At 51.5% G+C, this 16,003-nt stretch overlaps 1 long non-coding RNA gene across 1 annotated transcript; it reads left to right on the top strand.

Moving 5' to 3' along the window:
* The first annotated feature begins 1,093 nt into the window (after positions 1–1,093).
* On the top strand, positions 1,094–13,456 carry LOC106029096 (uncharacterized). The gene is made up of 3 exons (XR_001202740.3): positions 1,094–1,244; positions 2,833–3,447; positions 10,286–13,456. It is a non-coding gene; the product is annotated as an uncharacterized LOC106029096 (long non-coding RNA).
* The last annotated feature ends 2,547 nt before the right edge of the window (positions 13,457–16,003 follow it).

Below are 16,003 nucleotides of genomic sequence, written 5' to 3'. Positions count from 1 at the left end.
CAAGGAAGGAGACCAGCCCCCAGTGAGGCTGGAGTGATAGCAGGGGTCAACCACAGCAAGGCCTCACGGGTCACTGTAAGGACCTCGGCTTTTCCTCTGCAGGCAATGGGACTGAGCTGAGCACAGGAGGGTGCGTGACCTCACTTTGATTTACTAACAGAGCATAACCCAGGTGACAAGCTGAGATTGCACCCAGCTCCTCAGCTCACAGAGGCCTGCGTGCTTCAGTGGATATCTGTTTCTGGCTTCTGTGCCCTCAAGCCCTGTTCAGGCCCACCCATGGCACAGATATGCCATGTCCCCACACATGCACCCCACCCCACAGTCAGCCTGGTCAGCCTCACTTTGTCCCTCACCTTTCAGCATGTACTTCACATATCCTTGAAGCCAGCTGAATCCAAGGTCTGCTCTTATCTATCCACTGTCTGAGAACCAAGAAGCAGTTAGAAGCCAGGTCTGGTCATCCAAGTGCCGAGTTGGAATGCTTGCTACTTAGAATCTCTGTGCTTCCGTAAAATGGGAGTAAAATAACGAACCATTGAAAAGAGACCTAATTGTGTAAAACACAGCATAGAAAGATGATATGGATAAGTGATCAGCAATACTTCAGCTCGTCTGTGTGGTCACAAGATTAAAGAAGTAAAGCTTAAAGGGCACATTGCCTGCCACCATAGGAGAAGGTACGGCGGTGTTCACAAGGCGTGCTTCTTAACCCCACCCCACTCAACATGAGATCTATATTTGAAAATAGGGCTGGAGTTATGAATTTTATTAGTCATCTGTCCACAGGGCTGTGGTGTAGTATAAGGGCTCTATACAGGAAATATCCTTGGGAATGTTCTGGCATATTCTGTAAATGTCAGCACCCATCATGCCATGTGAGAAGGACCTCCATGCTCGTCTGCCATCCAAGCCTGGGGGAGGATGCAAGCAACGACCAAGAGTACATGTGTCACAGAAGCCTGGTATACAGTAGGGACTTGGCAAATGCTCACTGGAGGCAGCATGAGCCCAGCCAGAGACATGGGTGCTGGCTGGATGTGCAGTTCTCTCTGCCCCTCTGCTTCCTCATCTCTGCAATGGGAGGAGTCACTCCTCCTGGCAGAGCCAATGCAGTGGTGCTCATCAGACACAGTAGCATCTGGATTGAGCAGACTTGGGAGTGCACTAGTGTGGGTCTCAGGATGGGGACACCCCACAGGACCTGGTGAGACTCACAGGAGCCGGATGGTCTGTAATAGAAGGTAAGGACTGTGAAAGGGGTTACTGTGTGTGTCTCATGGATGACTCTGTTTGATAGGTTTGCTGTGGACTCAGGGAGGAACACTCGCTGGGAGCCCTTCTTCTTTGCCCCAGTTTAGGGTAAAGGGGCCCTGGGAATCCCTTTGAGGAGGAGGCCCTTCTCTGCCTCCTGGGCTTTGTGAGTGCATCCCTGCTGCAGAGCACTCACAGGCACCAGGATCCTGCTTGGAACACTTTTACTGTATCCTTGCAGAAACCTCTTAGACATACACTGGGACAGATAGTCATATCACTGTTTTGCAAGTGAAGAAATCAAGACACAGAAAGGTCCCAGAATCACATAGCTATAAGTGGTGGAGCCAATATTTGAGCCTAAGACCAAGCCCCTGGATGAGGTTTCTGCCTAAAAGACATTTTTGCCAGCCCAGTAGCTAACACCATGACCCCTAACAACACTAGCCACCAGGGTTCAAAACTAGGTTTCCTCCTTTGTTCTCCAAGCCTCAGTTTCCTAATCCAAAAAAAGAAGAGTCACAGAACCCCCTCATCAGGCGGTGGGGAGGCTAAGTGAGGGGCTATGTTTGGAGTGACAGGCAATTGGGAGTCACTAACAGCTCGCTCTAATCCTCCCACATTACCCTTCTTTCAGTCCTGCGCTTGGTGCTACACACGTCTCTAGCTTTCTTATTTCTCTTGCTCCCTGCCATCTCTTCTGAGGCATATCTGTCTTGCTTTGAAAAGCTTCGCTTTGTCACTTTCCTCTATTTCTCGCTCCCTTCTGGGTCCTAAATCCTGTCTATGCGTTTACTCGCTGTATAAACTTAAGCAAGGGCACGGGCAGCCCTCGGGACACACTGGCCACGCTGACTTTGCCCCTTAGACAATTCTCCTCCAGTTTCAGCCTAGAGGATTGGATCCTGCAGGTCAGGGACAAGGCAGGGACTCTGCCTTCCCCACCACCAGCTCCTACTCCACCTCCCAAGTGAACTCTTCCCCTATACACTGAGAAGTACCTACATCTGCCCTGTTTCCTCACCTGTAAAATGGGGTTAATCAAAACCTACCTTCCAAGGCTATAAAGGTGAAATGATTTCTCTGGAAAACAAGCATATCCTTTTTCCTGCCCCGGCCTTGTATAATTTCTTTTGTCTCTGTCTCCCATTCTCTTTTTCTTTCATGCCATTCTTGCTCCTCTCTCTCCTCCCACTCCCCACTTAAGAAGTAGACGCAACCCCACAGCCCAAACTGAAAAATTGACCACGGTGACCCTTCCTCAGGGACTAGAGGCCCCAAGACCCTGCAAATGGCTTGCCAGGCTCCTGTTTCCACCCTTTTCCACTCAGGCTGTCCCCAAGATCAAACCTCCTGCCCCTGTAGCCCAGGGACGATGGGGCTTCATTGTGCGAGAATGGCCCTGCTGCTATGGAAACCGGTGCTCAGGAACCGCTTTGAGAAGATCCATTCCGTGGAGCAGCCTGGCCTTGGGGGAGGGGAGAGGCCAAACCGCGTCTTGGACTTTGCCCTCCCATTACTGGCCGTGTGGTGCTGGGCGAGTCACTTAACCTCTCTGAGCCCTCCTCCCTCTTCCAGGCCTGGGATCCGCAGCCCCCATTAGCGATGGGTAATAACGGCCCCAATGACTGAATGCCACTCTGCGGCTTTCAAGCCTGAAGACACGCCAAATTGCCGTTTGCTTTCATTACCGCGAGCTCAAAATATTCCAGTGCCAGCTTGCTGGGCGACCCTGTGCAACCGAGGGCCGAACGATTTCCATGACAGAATTCCCTCTCGCAGAGGTGTGCAGTTCGTGGGTGTGCACCTCTGTGCACCACCAAGTCTAGAGCACAGCTGCCCTGAGCCCCAACCCTGACTGAGACCCTGGTAAGAAACCCTGGAGCCGCAGTTCCTCTGCTAAAAAGGAAAAGAGAAGTGAGCATGGTTGCATCCTGATTACCCTATCTGAGCCCGGGCCGCAAGACCAGGGAAGTCATCCAAAGATGCTGATTCCATGAAACATCTCTCCAGGCTCTCACTCAGTCAGGCCTACGCCCGAGTTCACCAGCTCCACCCCTGGCTATATGACTTCATCACTCTGGTGCTAGAAATGCCATCCCTGAGAAGGCAGGGGATGTGTCTTTGCTGCCATTGGACTTCGGATACCCACAGCCTGGCCCAGGGCCTGTTCCCCTGCGGGCTGTAGGACAGGTGAGAGCTGGCGATATCTGATAACTCCTTTTTCTGCATCCTCACACACATTTCACTATCCATAACACACTGCACTCAATAACACAATAACATTCACAGTTGTGTTGTGTACATACAGCAGCCTCCCACAAACACACATCCACTGTGTTCAACAAGGATCAGTCCTGCTGGCAATCTGGGGTTCCCTGAACAAACCACACACTTTCCCACCTCCTTGCTTTTGTCCCTGAGGTTCCCTCCTTGGAGAATCCATCTCTGGCCTCTTGACCCTGGGCCCCACCTCATTCACTAACTCTCCTGACTTTCAGAGAACACTTGACTTGCCCAGGATCACACAGGGAGTATGTGGTCATAGAGTGTGTTAGAAGCCGAGCCTCCCGGGATGCCGAGTCCAGCTGCTCCAAAGAGCATCCGTGCATTGGTTCCGCCAGCCAGGCTGTTTATTTGTTTTCCCAACAAACATTTATTATGCCCCAGGCAGGCTGCTCCAGTGCTGGGGACCCAGCCATGAACATAGCCAGCAGAGAATGAGACAGCACACAGCCGAGAGAAGCAGACAGATGCTAAACAAGTAATTACAAGTGTGATGGATGCCACAGAGGAAAAGCAAGGGGAGCCCCTGGGAGGGGACAATAGAAGGATGCCAGTGTTCCCCATTTGTGTGAAAGTTTGGGGCAGCCTTGCCCAGAGGTAGTCCTGCCCACACGAGTCCCCTTTGAGACGCCCCCATGTGTACAGACTCAGTTGCTCGGGAGGAATAGTTCTTTTTGGATTCACACCAAGGAAAAGCAGACTGAAGTTGGCCACGTTCGAGGGGCTGGGGGAAATGTTTTCTAATTATTCACTACATCCTGGGTGGCTCATTCCCCCTGCCCGAATTCTGAAGCATGCAGAATTAACCCCAGCTTGCAGATGGGTAAATCAAGGTCTAGAAGAGCCCAGTGACTCATGCCTGCTGAGCAGGGATTTGAACCCAAGCCTTTCACACTGCACATCTCCAGGAAGGACCTTAGAGGTGGCCGACTCCCAGCAGCCCAGAATGCATTCCTGTTGCTTGCAGGTAACAGGGAAAACAACCAGCACTTGCTGAGCCAGAGTTACCCATCACAGGGCGTTACCTGCACTTTGTGAGAGCATTTTAACAATGAGTGATAACACTGAACATTGCCTTGAGTGGGTGTCCAGCCAGGTGCCTCCAGCTACCAGGCTGTGGGTACATTGTCTACCCTCATGAGCTCCATTTCCCAACTATACCAGAGGGGTGATGTGATTGTGAGAATTTCCAACACCGGGTCTCTCGCCTTCACTCTCCCTCTCCATCCCCTCACACCAGCCACACTGGTTCCTGACTCCTCTCAAATGTGCCAGCTCCTCTCCTTGCTCAGCAGCTTTGCATATGCTGTTCCCTTTGCTGGGCACTCTTCCTCCACACATCTACCTATCTCTTTAGAAATGTCACCTTTGCTTAGAGAATTCTCCTGACCACCTGGCAGAAATCATGCATGTACCCTGGATACCCCTCAGCCTGCTTCATTTTTCTGGCTTGCAATATGACCAGCTCTTACCCTCATCTCCCCATACCCTAGGGGAAAGGCTTTGTGGTTCATAGTTTTTTCCCAGCCAAGGCATTTGACCAGGGCCCCCTAGAGTTAACAAGCACTTAGGGGCTCAGTACAGGCCTCTGTACCTCCCGTTGCCATGCAGACCTGTGGCAATCAAGATGCCCCTGCCCCCAACCCTAGTGGCAGGGTTGGTTCCAAGCATTCTCCCCCTAGCCTGGTGGACAGCAGAGCACAACTGTGACTGTGCAAGCTTTCTGTCTTTGAGGGGGTACCCACCCAGGCTGTACGAGTCACAGAAAAGCCTCCAGAGAAAGGGTCAGTGGATCCCCCTGGGCCTCTGCTGGCGCCCTGGAGCTGGCAGGCAATGGAAAACCAGGCTTCAGCTTGGCAAGGCCTGGGTAGGGGCTCAGTGCCGAGGGCCAGGACCTTGCCAGGCTCTCTTCCCCAAACAGCTACCAATTGTCCTGGTGGCTCCTGAGTTCCCTGAAGACCTCCCCACTGTCACTCTCTCATGGGGACACCCACTCTCAAAGGGGCTACAGTAGGCCACTTCCGGCTAGTCAGGAAGACTGGACAGGCATGGTGGTCCCAGCCTCCCAGTAGGCCCTGGGACTTCCAAGCCCTGCTGGGAACTGACCGCCTGGGACTTGGCAAAGAGCAAGTGAGGACAGATCCTAGGAGGTGGAGCAGAGCAGGCCTTCCTCCTGGTATTGGCATGCAGGTGCTGGCCCCAAACATAGCTGGAATCTCAACACAGAATAAAACTCAGGAGAACAGCCTCCAAGACAAACGGCCCGCAGGCAGAGATGACAGCCATTCTTGCTCCCCCAGGCTTGGGTTACTTCAGGCTACTCTGATGGGTTCATCCAATCCTCACAACAAGGAGGTGGGAAGAGTGGGGCCCCTATTTCCCCATCTCTTCTCAGAAAGGGCACTGAGGCATAAAAGGAAACAACTGACCTAGAAGAAAGGAAGGCAGGCCTAGAACGTAGGCCTTCCTATAGCAGAGGCAGCACCTTCCCTGCTCAGCACATTCCAGCCCTCCTGTTACAGGGCTCAGGAAGGGTGTTTCCCAGACCTCATGTGGCCATGACAAAGCCTCAGTTCTCAACCCCAGAGCAACAGGTCTGAGGCTAGCTGCAAAGAATTGCATTAGAATAGGGTCGAAAGCTTCTTGAAAAGCTCACCCAGCCCCAGCCCAGCCCCAACTCAGCCCCAGCAGAATTGGGCAGTCTGCCTTTCTCTTTTTTTTTTTTTTTTAATCAGTACCGGGGATTGAACTCACAACTGCCTGCTTGCAAGGCAGGTGTTTACCGCTGAGCTAAATCCCTAGCCCCCTTTCTCATGAGCCCTTGCTGATTAGGAAGCACACCTGGGTTTGAGAACCACCAGCTGGAGGTAGCACTGGCCTAGACTGAACCAGCTTGGTGTTTGTCAGGTGGATAGAGCCTTGACAAGCTTCCTAGGTGGGATCTCCAGACGATAATAATGACTGCTACTTTGTGAGCTGCCAACAGGTAAGGGGTGCTAGGTAGTAGGAACAAGTTGCAATGTTCAGGGCTTCACGCTCATTTCATCCACAGCACAACTTCATGCAGGAGGCAATATTGCTTCCTTCCCCATAGTACATAAGAGAACACTGAGTCACCGGAAACTAAAGCTCTCTCATTCATGGTTGCCCAGCCAGAAATGGCAGAGCCAGGATCTGAACCCAAGTGGAGGCTCCAGAGCCTTTTCTCTTAGTCCCCCATTACCCTGTGTCCTGGAGCCCACAGTCTAAATAAGAAAGAAGCATGCAAAATCATGGGAGTACGCATTAAAGTGTGTATATGGGCTGAGGAGGCACACAGAGTCTCCTAACCCACAGAAGGAAACTTGTCAGAAAAGCCCTCTGACGGATGAGTAGGAGTTGGCTGGATAGCGGTGGCGAGAATGGTGTTCTTGGCAGAGGGAGTAAGTGTGTATGTATTGAGGCATTTCAGAGAAATGCGATGTAACAGCCAATGGATGTGGGGGAATGTTGGTGACTTAGAGACCTTGAGGATGTCCTGGCGGAGGAGCTTGACTGCACACCAAGAATGCCAGCGAGGCTACTGAAGGGTGGAAGTTGCAGTCTGCCTGTAGAAGCAGCCTGAGGCAAGGGCAGGTCGCACTGCAGGCTGACACTGTGAACCAGGTGGCCAGGAGATGGTGGGGCAGAGTAGGGCAGGGACAGAGGAGCAAAGGCTAAACAGACGAATAGGACGGGTCAGGACTATGGGGAACAAGAGGAGGGGGCAGGCAAAGGGCTCTGTAGACAGTCTGGGGGCTGCCAGGACAGGGGCACCTAGAGTAAGAATGGGCAGGGCAGCCTGTGAGTTCCTTGGTGGTGGTGCAGAGTTTGGGCCCCATTGGACATCCAGGAGAGTGTCCAGGAAACCACTAGGGACACCTTGGAAGAATTCAAGGAGGTCTGCAGATGGGTGAGGTCACCGCCAACAGGTGAGTGAAGTCGGGGAGGCTCCAGGGCCACATTCTACATCCTCCTCCTCTTCACGTCTACATCTGGAGGGCAAGGAAGGGCCACTCGTCCTCCTGTCCTCTGAGCTGCACACAGCTGTTCAGGGCAGGTTTGCATTTTTTCTAGACAATTGCCAGGCATCCTGTGTGCACTGGGTTGGGTAAGTTGGGCACTGTGGAATCCTAGGACAGAAGCTTTCAAGGGAGCAAATTCTACAGCTCCTCCTCTCCCCACCCCACCCCCACACCACATATGCATCCCCCTTCCTGGGCCCCATGTGCTTGCACTGTGGCTGTGAGCAAGGTACCGCACTCCCCATCTGCTTCATCTCTACAAAGACCTGCTAACACAGAGCTGCTCACGGAGTAGGATATACAGGGACCCACAACTAGGCTAGGCAATGCATGAAAAGTGGGGTGCAGGTGCGGCTCCAGACCCCAACTGGACCCCTACTTTGAAGGCTACACAGCGTATAGGTGCCTTCACTCCTACATTTCCAGAGGAAACAAAAGGGTATGCAATCACATGACAACATGCCAAATGCTGAGCGCAGTGGGTCCCTGGTATATCTTTTAGTTACTCCGTAAGGACTGGTGCCATGAGGCAGTCCTGTCTTCTCACAGAAGAAGGTATCTTGGACCCCTCCCTCCAGGCCAGCCCTGTGGGGACTGCACATAGGCCTGTGCCAGCTGGGACCCTTCCTCCCTCCAGGGCTAGAGTCTTGGTGCCTGAACAAGAGGCTGGTAGGCTGGGTCTCAGGCAGATTAGAGCTGTGGAGCTCATGCCACAAACAAAAGGTATTTGCATCAGATAATGATAAAGTGTCTTGTTATCCACAGTTATGTAGCAAGGACTGCAGCAGACAGAGGGAACACTGGAAACCCACAGGATAAGCAGGGGATGAGATCGCTAATCACCAATCAGCCTGGAGAGTTCATGGGTGCCCACCAGTCTGGACAGGAGCTCCAGAGGGCTGCATTTGGGCAGAGGGTAGTGGGTGAGGCTGGGCCACAGGCAAAGACCCAGCTGGCTGCAAAATCAAAAAGCATATCCTTGCCCCCACCCCCGCCGAGTTTCCCCTGATGGGGTTCTGAGTTCCCAGAACTCAAACTGATGAAAATCTTAGTATTCAGCCTCCTAAGTAAAAGCTTAGGTGCTGAGCCAGAGGGGAGGAATTGAATCGCTGCCCACCTTCTACAAAGTGGTGAGGTACACATGCATTTGATCTTGCTGGGCTTTCTATAAAATGGGACAATATTACCATAGGTCATAGATTAAGGCTATGTCAGTCATCATCTAACAAGTTCCATGGAACATGCCAGGCACTTTCAAGGTTCTGGAGATTCAGCAAAGAACAATATGACTCTGAAAAAACATTTATATCCCAGTGGAAAGAGGCACAAAAAAATAACACAAATGCTAGAAAATGATAAAAGCTGTGAAATGTGAAAGTGGGATTCCAGGTGGGTATGAGCAGAGAGCACTTTAGAGAATGCTGAGGAAAGGCCACACTGAGCAGTGACATTGGGTCAACGGGCTCTGAGAAGACGGTGTGGCTGAAGCGGAGTGGGCAGCAGGGACAGTGCGAGTTGAGGATGCAAAGGAAGGAGTGACTGGTCACACGAAGCAGCACCGGAGTAGTATCTGGGTACAATTTTAAGTGCTATGGCAGCTGTTGGAAGTTCAAAGCAAAGGAGCGATGTGATCTGATTTCAGTTGTTTCGAGGCATCTGGCTGCTGGTGAGGGAGGATGGAGGGGGCCTCTGGGTAGAGGGGTGCAGAGAAGAGGCTCTGTGCTGGTGGATGAGGACAGAGCAGGGGAAGGTGGGCAAAGGTGGTGGGCAGAACAGGGCTGGGTTCTAAAGGTGCTGTCAATGGATCCTGTGAATAACGATTAAATAGGAGAAGGAAAGTGGACAGAGAAACCCAGGGTCAAATGAGGCTGTCTGCTGGGCAAGGCTTATTTAGATGGCACCTGACACACAGCCCTTAGCAAAAGTGCCTTGATCTACCCTAAGCACAGCCTTCCAAGGGGACGCGAGACCTGCAGATCTCTCAGAGCAGCATTTTGGCTCCACGTTCCAGAGGAGGCCAGTTGATCTCATCGGGAAGAATGGGGGACTTTCTGTGCTAGGAGGGGTCAGGAAGTCGTGTCCAACCTGTGGAGTCAGCACACCAGGTAGGTGCTTGCCCAAGGTCACTGAACTGGTTAGGGGAAGAGAAAGAATGAGAAACAAGTGTCCCAGTTCTGTGAAACCCTCTGTGGGATCTGGAAAGTCTGGGATTCCCAGGCGTGAATCCTGGCAGCACTTCCCTGCACATCCGCTGAACCACAGGCAAGGAAGTCTATTTCCTGACCTCTCTTGGAGACCACACACACAGTTACAGTAGCAGAGTCCAACCTCAGAGCCTCTGCACTTTCTCCGCTTCCTGAACTGCCACAGGTCACCTATGACTGCCGCAGGTCACCCGTCCTCTCTCTACCTCTCACTCCAGAGTCCTGTTTCCCCACCCTGGGCAGGAGCTCTGGCCCTCTGAGGATAATGTCGTTACCACTGTCTCATCGTCCATAACTGACTGGGAAGAGGTATCCCCAGTCTTAAGCCAAGGGCAGCTGGCATGGCTGCCTAAGCCCGCTCCATGGCACTGCAAGCCCCCATACAAACTGGCTTTGGCTCCTAGTGGTCAGAGTCCAGCAGAATTCCCCCTTTCTCCATCCTCGGATATGAGTCAGGGAATGTCCCGCGAACATTCTTCCTCTTTTCTCTCCTGGCAGGCAAGGAGAGGAGGAGCTGGTCCCCGAACTTCCTCTTCCTGGGAAAGTCTGCCAGGAGCCTCCACCAACAGGCAACCTCATCCCCTTGCTTCAGGGCCCAGCCTCAAGCTGGCTCACACTCAAGACCTGGGCTTTATGCTTAACCCAAAGCAGTCCATGCCTCACTCGAGGCCAAGTTCAGACAAGAGGCAATCAGGGGCTTAAGTGACGGCCAGAAAAGGCCAGCCACTGGTTATTAAATATTAAGTGACAAGAGCCTGTGAAAATATAATTGCAAATGAGACTCTGAAGCAGATGTCGCCAACAGCTTGGACCCACGTTTGCAGTTGGGTCCAACAGGATTTCAAGTCACCAAGCTGGGCTGCTGGCAACTTCTTTGCATTTTCCAGGCACATGTTGGGTGCCAGGCCTTAAACTAGAGACTCCAGGTAGAAGATCAACTCGACATGGTGCCAGCTTCAAGAGATCCCATGCTTGGTGAAGAAGACAAAATAAGTAAAATCTCACAGACACAGGCAATTCGAGGGCTGGTACCACCCTGGAAGGGCCTGAGGAGCTGAGGCTTCAGAGGGTGAATGATCTACCTGTAAAGGGTTGTCATTCAACAACCTCTCATTCAATACCTCCTGTGTGCCAGCTGTGGCAGATCGAGCCCTGTCTTTCTTGGCACAACTGGGTGGGAACTGGCACAGATAAATAAGGATGTCCACAGTAAAGAAGCAACAAAGGAAAAGAGTCTGTGAGAAGTGAGGACTTCAGTGTGGCTGGACATGTGTGGGAGAGAGGGAGGAAGCTGTCATATCAAACAGCTTGTCTGAGTCCTGGGAAATTTCAACAAACCGTGAGGGACAGTGTATGGCTCCTAGGGCTCCTGAGAAAAGACATAGTCTGGTCTGCTCTGGTCTAAATCTGCTGTCCTGAGAAGTAGTAGGAAGAGGAAGAAGAGGAAGAAGACACGTCAGTGGACACCCAGTCTACGGAGGCTGCCTGGTTATCTGCCCACTCCAACCTACATCTTGACATGGGTTCCTCAGTCTCCACCTCTGAAGGACCTTGCAGGAGCCAAGTGCTTTCCTTTGGCTCTCACCTGCAGGCTTCTTCCCCAGCTCCTGAACTGCTTGAAATACATTCTGAGGACACAGAAGCCTTTGTGCTGCTGGGAGCATTGTCCCTGCAGAAGGTGACCGGGATTGATAATGAGATCCCAGACCACGAAAGCAACAAGTCCTTGCTGAGTGAGGGACGATCCTAGTTCAGTATTCCCAAAAGAAATCCTAGCTGGTTGGACCTCCCTCCATTGCCCTGGGGGAAGGGGGTGATGAGCTTTAAAGATCATTGCCTGGTCATGAATCTATGGGAAGAAAGACTGGAAAGGGAGAGGAAGAGAAGGGCTGCATTTGAAAATACTAAGACTCCAGGATTCCAATTCTTGAATATAGTTCTAGTAGTCTAGCACTGCATTAGTGTGAGATTCTAGAATTCTGTAGATCTAAAATGCTGTGATTCTAGAATTCTGTGATTCTAAGACTCTAAAGTGATTTGGGGAAGAAAAACATCCTCGTCATGCTTCTTCTTAATAGAATGCATGCTTCTGGAGTGAAGTACACACCCAGAACTGCAAAGCCAGGCAGGCTTGTTTCCCTTTTTCCTGCCTTTAAATCATCTCACTCCTCTCCTCTGTGTGTGCTCATCACATACCCCTCCTAGACCCTCCCCCAGGCCTGGCAGCCACACATTTGCCATCTGCATATAAACCAGTGATTAGCACCGTGAAGCAGGAGAGGAGGGTGTGGAACCCTTACTGCCTGCCAGTCAGCAGGGGTGCAGGAAGTCACCCCAGCTCCCCAAAAGGGCTGAGCAGGGGAGGAGGGATGACACAGTAACACTGTCTCACAGTAAAACACATAAAAGAAGACCCCAGGCTTACAGATACACAAAGACATAGAGAGACATGTCCACCACATACCTGCATGTGTATGACATTTATACATGTGCAAACAACCAAAGACACACAACCCCACACTGATACATACCCTGACACACAAGCATGCAAGAGTACAAAGAAATACACAGCACACATGATACTGGCAGACACACACACACACACACACACACAGATAAACCCATGCAAACAAGCCCAAGTTTGTAGATACACATGCAGTTACACAAATCCCACATCCTCAAGGGGACAATGACACTGAGCTGCTGGCACTACATGAGTTGACAGGAGAGTCACCCTTCCCATCCCCATCTCCCATTCCTACTCATTCATGGCCCATTATTTAAGGACTATGAGGTACCCAGCCTGGCACTGGACCCTTGGGAGAGTCTACGGCAGGGTAGAGGCAGGAAGCAATTCAGTCAGGCCCTGGAAGCAGGGTGGCAGCTGGAACCCAGGGAACCATACAAAACTGATTGTCCAGAAATGTAGTGAGCTCCCCATCACAGGAGATAATCTAGTTTCTACAGAGGATTTTGTTGTCAGATGGGTGAGTGGGTAGAGGTCTGAAGACCTCTATTCCTTCCAGACCGCATATTTCTATCAATTCTGCAGGGCTTCAAAATAGTGGTCTTCACCTTAGTTAGTGTTCCAATACCAGGAGCTCTTGTGGTAGTGGCACAAACCCCTACCACATAGCCATCAACTGCCTCGGGTCTCCACGTTCCTGCTGTAGCTGGAGCCTGTGGCCCTGCAGACTACTGACTAGGCCGTGCTGCCTCTGGCAGGGGACTATCTCCATGGGCGAGCAGTCACCGAGTGAGTCCTGGGAAGCCAAGAGGGAACAGCACTAGTGGACCTTGTCAGGACCGGTCTAAGAGGAGTTGCTTAAGGGCAGACACATATATATCCCTGCGCACGAGTTTTTCCCATAAAAACCCACGTTTACCTTCACCCCCACTGTCTTGTTTCTTTTGAGCCCTGGTTAGGAGCAGACTCACTGAAATAGGATCATAGGCCTGACTAAACCCTAAGATTCTAAGGCTCCATGTTTCCTTCCTGCTTAGATAGGTTAAGAACCCCCCAGATCTTCCCAGGAAGCAGGAGGAGAAAACATCCTCACTGCTTCCCAGGGAGAGTCCTACCCTCGCCAGAGGTCACTCAGAAATTTATGGTATACAGGATGGAGCCAAACCTAAGGCCTCCTGTCCTGGGGCTGGTTCTTTTTAAGTCCCAATTTTTTCAAGGTCCCTGTCCCAGAGAACTCGGACTGGACAGGACGGTGGGATGGCAACTGGAAATAGCAAGGGGGCCACACGGCCCCTTCTTCACTTCCCCAGGCTGTGCTGATTGGAGCCAGCTCTAGGGAGAGAGAAAGGGACCCGTACAAGTTGGGCTAAACCTAGGCTGGTTTGTCCTAACCCCAGCCCCTAAACAAGTCTTCTCAGGTAAAAAAACTCATTCCCCTAGTTATTTTTCCAAATGTGGAAGACAGTTAAGATTTAGATGTACTGAGCCAACTGTTGTCCTGCATCCTCACAGCACCTCTGCAAGGCCTGCACACATGATAAACCTGAAGGTGAGAAAACCTGAAGGCCAAAGGGGTTGAGTGATTTTCCTAAGGTCACTCAGCTGGTTGAAAATAGCAGTTCATCACCCCATTGCAAGTCTCCATTACCACACTGTCAGAGCTCGGCACTGCAAGGGCCACACAGTCTCTGACCTGTCCCCTGGGCAAAGCCCAGGGTGCTGTGGAAGCAGCTGTCAAGCAGGGCTTGGGCTTGAGTTGTCCTGAAGCTGGGTTTCCTCCGTTATCTCTGCCTGGGAGCTGCCAGCTCTCCTGACTCAGAAGGAAAGGAGGGCCGGTGGGGGCCAGCAGAGGTCACCCTGAGAGGTTTGCTGTCACCTTGCAACCCAGTACCAAATCAGAAAGAGATCATTTCCAGGAAACAAACTTCAGCTGTTTTCAGGAAAAACAGGAGGCAAGACAAAAATCTCAGTTACCAGAAAGGCCCTGGAGAGACTGGAAGAGGAGGCTTCCAGGAAGCCACCAATGGAGCTGTTGGATTCCAAGCCATCCTCCTGCCTACAATCCGGCCCCTCTCAGCACCAGGAAGCCAGCCAGGGCCTGGAGCTGGGGAGGGACCACTGACACTGCTATGGGCAGAGCCAGAGCCTGAGCCTCTTCACTTCTGACGGGGTGCAGTTGAGGGTAACAGCCTCGCCTGGGCTCCTCCATCCATATCACTCAGAGGACAGCTGATGAGGGATCAGTTTCTCATGCAGAACAGGGAAACCGGGAACTAGAAGTTACTTTCACAAAGATACAGAAAGTAATGTTAATCATTTGCTTAAGATTAAGATAAATGGGTCATGTAAGGACTGACAAAATCAAACAAGATGGACCCTGGTCTTCAAAATTTTTGTGAATTCACAAACACTTTAAATTTGCACCCCAATATATGTATGTTTATTTAAATATACTTTTTATATTACAATGTAGTTGCTAGAACATACACAGAAACAAACTTGAAATAATAAAAATACACATTATGTTAAAGGACAGGCAGAATTCCAAGGAAAGTGAAGTAACATTTATTGAGGGCCTCCTATAAGCATATTATTCATACATATTATTCCTCTGAGTCCTCAAAACAGCCCCATAAAGAGGCCACTTGTCCATTTTCCAGTGAATTCTCTTCCTTCTTTCCAGCCACCTGTAGCTGGCAGGACTGGAAGCTGGATTTGCAGGGGCTGGCTGGCTACAGAGCACTCCGGCCACCTGGAGGCTCTACATCTTACCAGGAAGGAGAGGGCCTTGCAGGGAGTCAGGAAAAGACCCACCTGGGTTTTGGGGATAACAGTTGCAAAGGTGGGGTCCTGGGATTGGCAGGAGGTTCTGTATGATGTGTTAAGAACCCGGAAGGAGAGCCTTGAATCTAAGCAGTGGGTATGACAGCAGATTGAGCTGGATATGGTTAGTTCTCTCCTTTACCCTCCATATTCAAAGTGCAGCCCAGTTTGTTGGAGATGAAGAAGACCCAAGTCCTTACTCAGGACCTAGTAAGTTTGAATCTGTATTTAATAACAGCAAGGTTGGAGAAGCCCAAAGTCAGGGCTCCTGCCTCTCGAGTTTTCCAGTTTTGGATCTTGAGGAGTCCCAGGGCATATGAAATGCCTTCCAGGAATACGCCCATCACTTGCCTCACACCTTATCTCCCATGGCTCCCATTTCTTAAAGGAACAGCTGATGCCTTCTTAGGTCTGTGAGGCCTCTGGACTGGGCCCTGCTCTCTCTCTGTCCTCCCATCAACTCTGTCTCCAGCCTCTTCACACACTCTGTCCTTGCACTGATTGGGCTTGGTGCTGGCTGTCCTTTCACCTGGCATCCTGTAATTTTTGAGCTCACTTCCTTCAGGAAGCTCTGCTCCCGGGACGGTCCCATTTCCAGCACTTTGCCTGACCCTTGGCCCAGAGAAGGTGCCCAGTAAACATTTGCTGACCAAATGGAGGCTGTGCTCCTGTCTTGCCATCCCCTGGGACCGTCTGTCCCTAAACACCAAGAAGCTGCAGGACCTGAAGTAAGAGCAGAGGCCTTTGGGCTCACCTCCAGCTTTCCAAGACCACCCTGAGGCCGTCCTGTGGGGTGAAGCAGTGTTCCATGTAGCCCGAGACCCTCTGGCATCTCCAATATTCTCTCCTCCTCTCCAGCCTCTCCCTGTTCCCCACAGCACCATCTCCATTTCAGCCTGCACTGGACACAGGCCCTAACTTTGGAC

This window comes from Cavia porcellus, unplaced genomic scaffold (assembly GCF_034190915.1).
Source record: "Cavia porcellus strain 051 isolate PalLab524CR breed Dunkin Hartley unplaced genomic scaffold, mCavPor4.1 scaffold_5, whole genome shotgun sequence".
Classification (NCBI taxonomy): domain Eukaryota; kingdom Metazoa; phylum Chordata; class Mammalia; order Rodentia; family Caviidae; genus Cavia; species Cavia porcellus.
The sequence above is the reverse complement of the archived record's forward strand: the minus strand, read 5'-3'. Positions and strand labels throughout refer to the sequence as shown.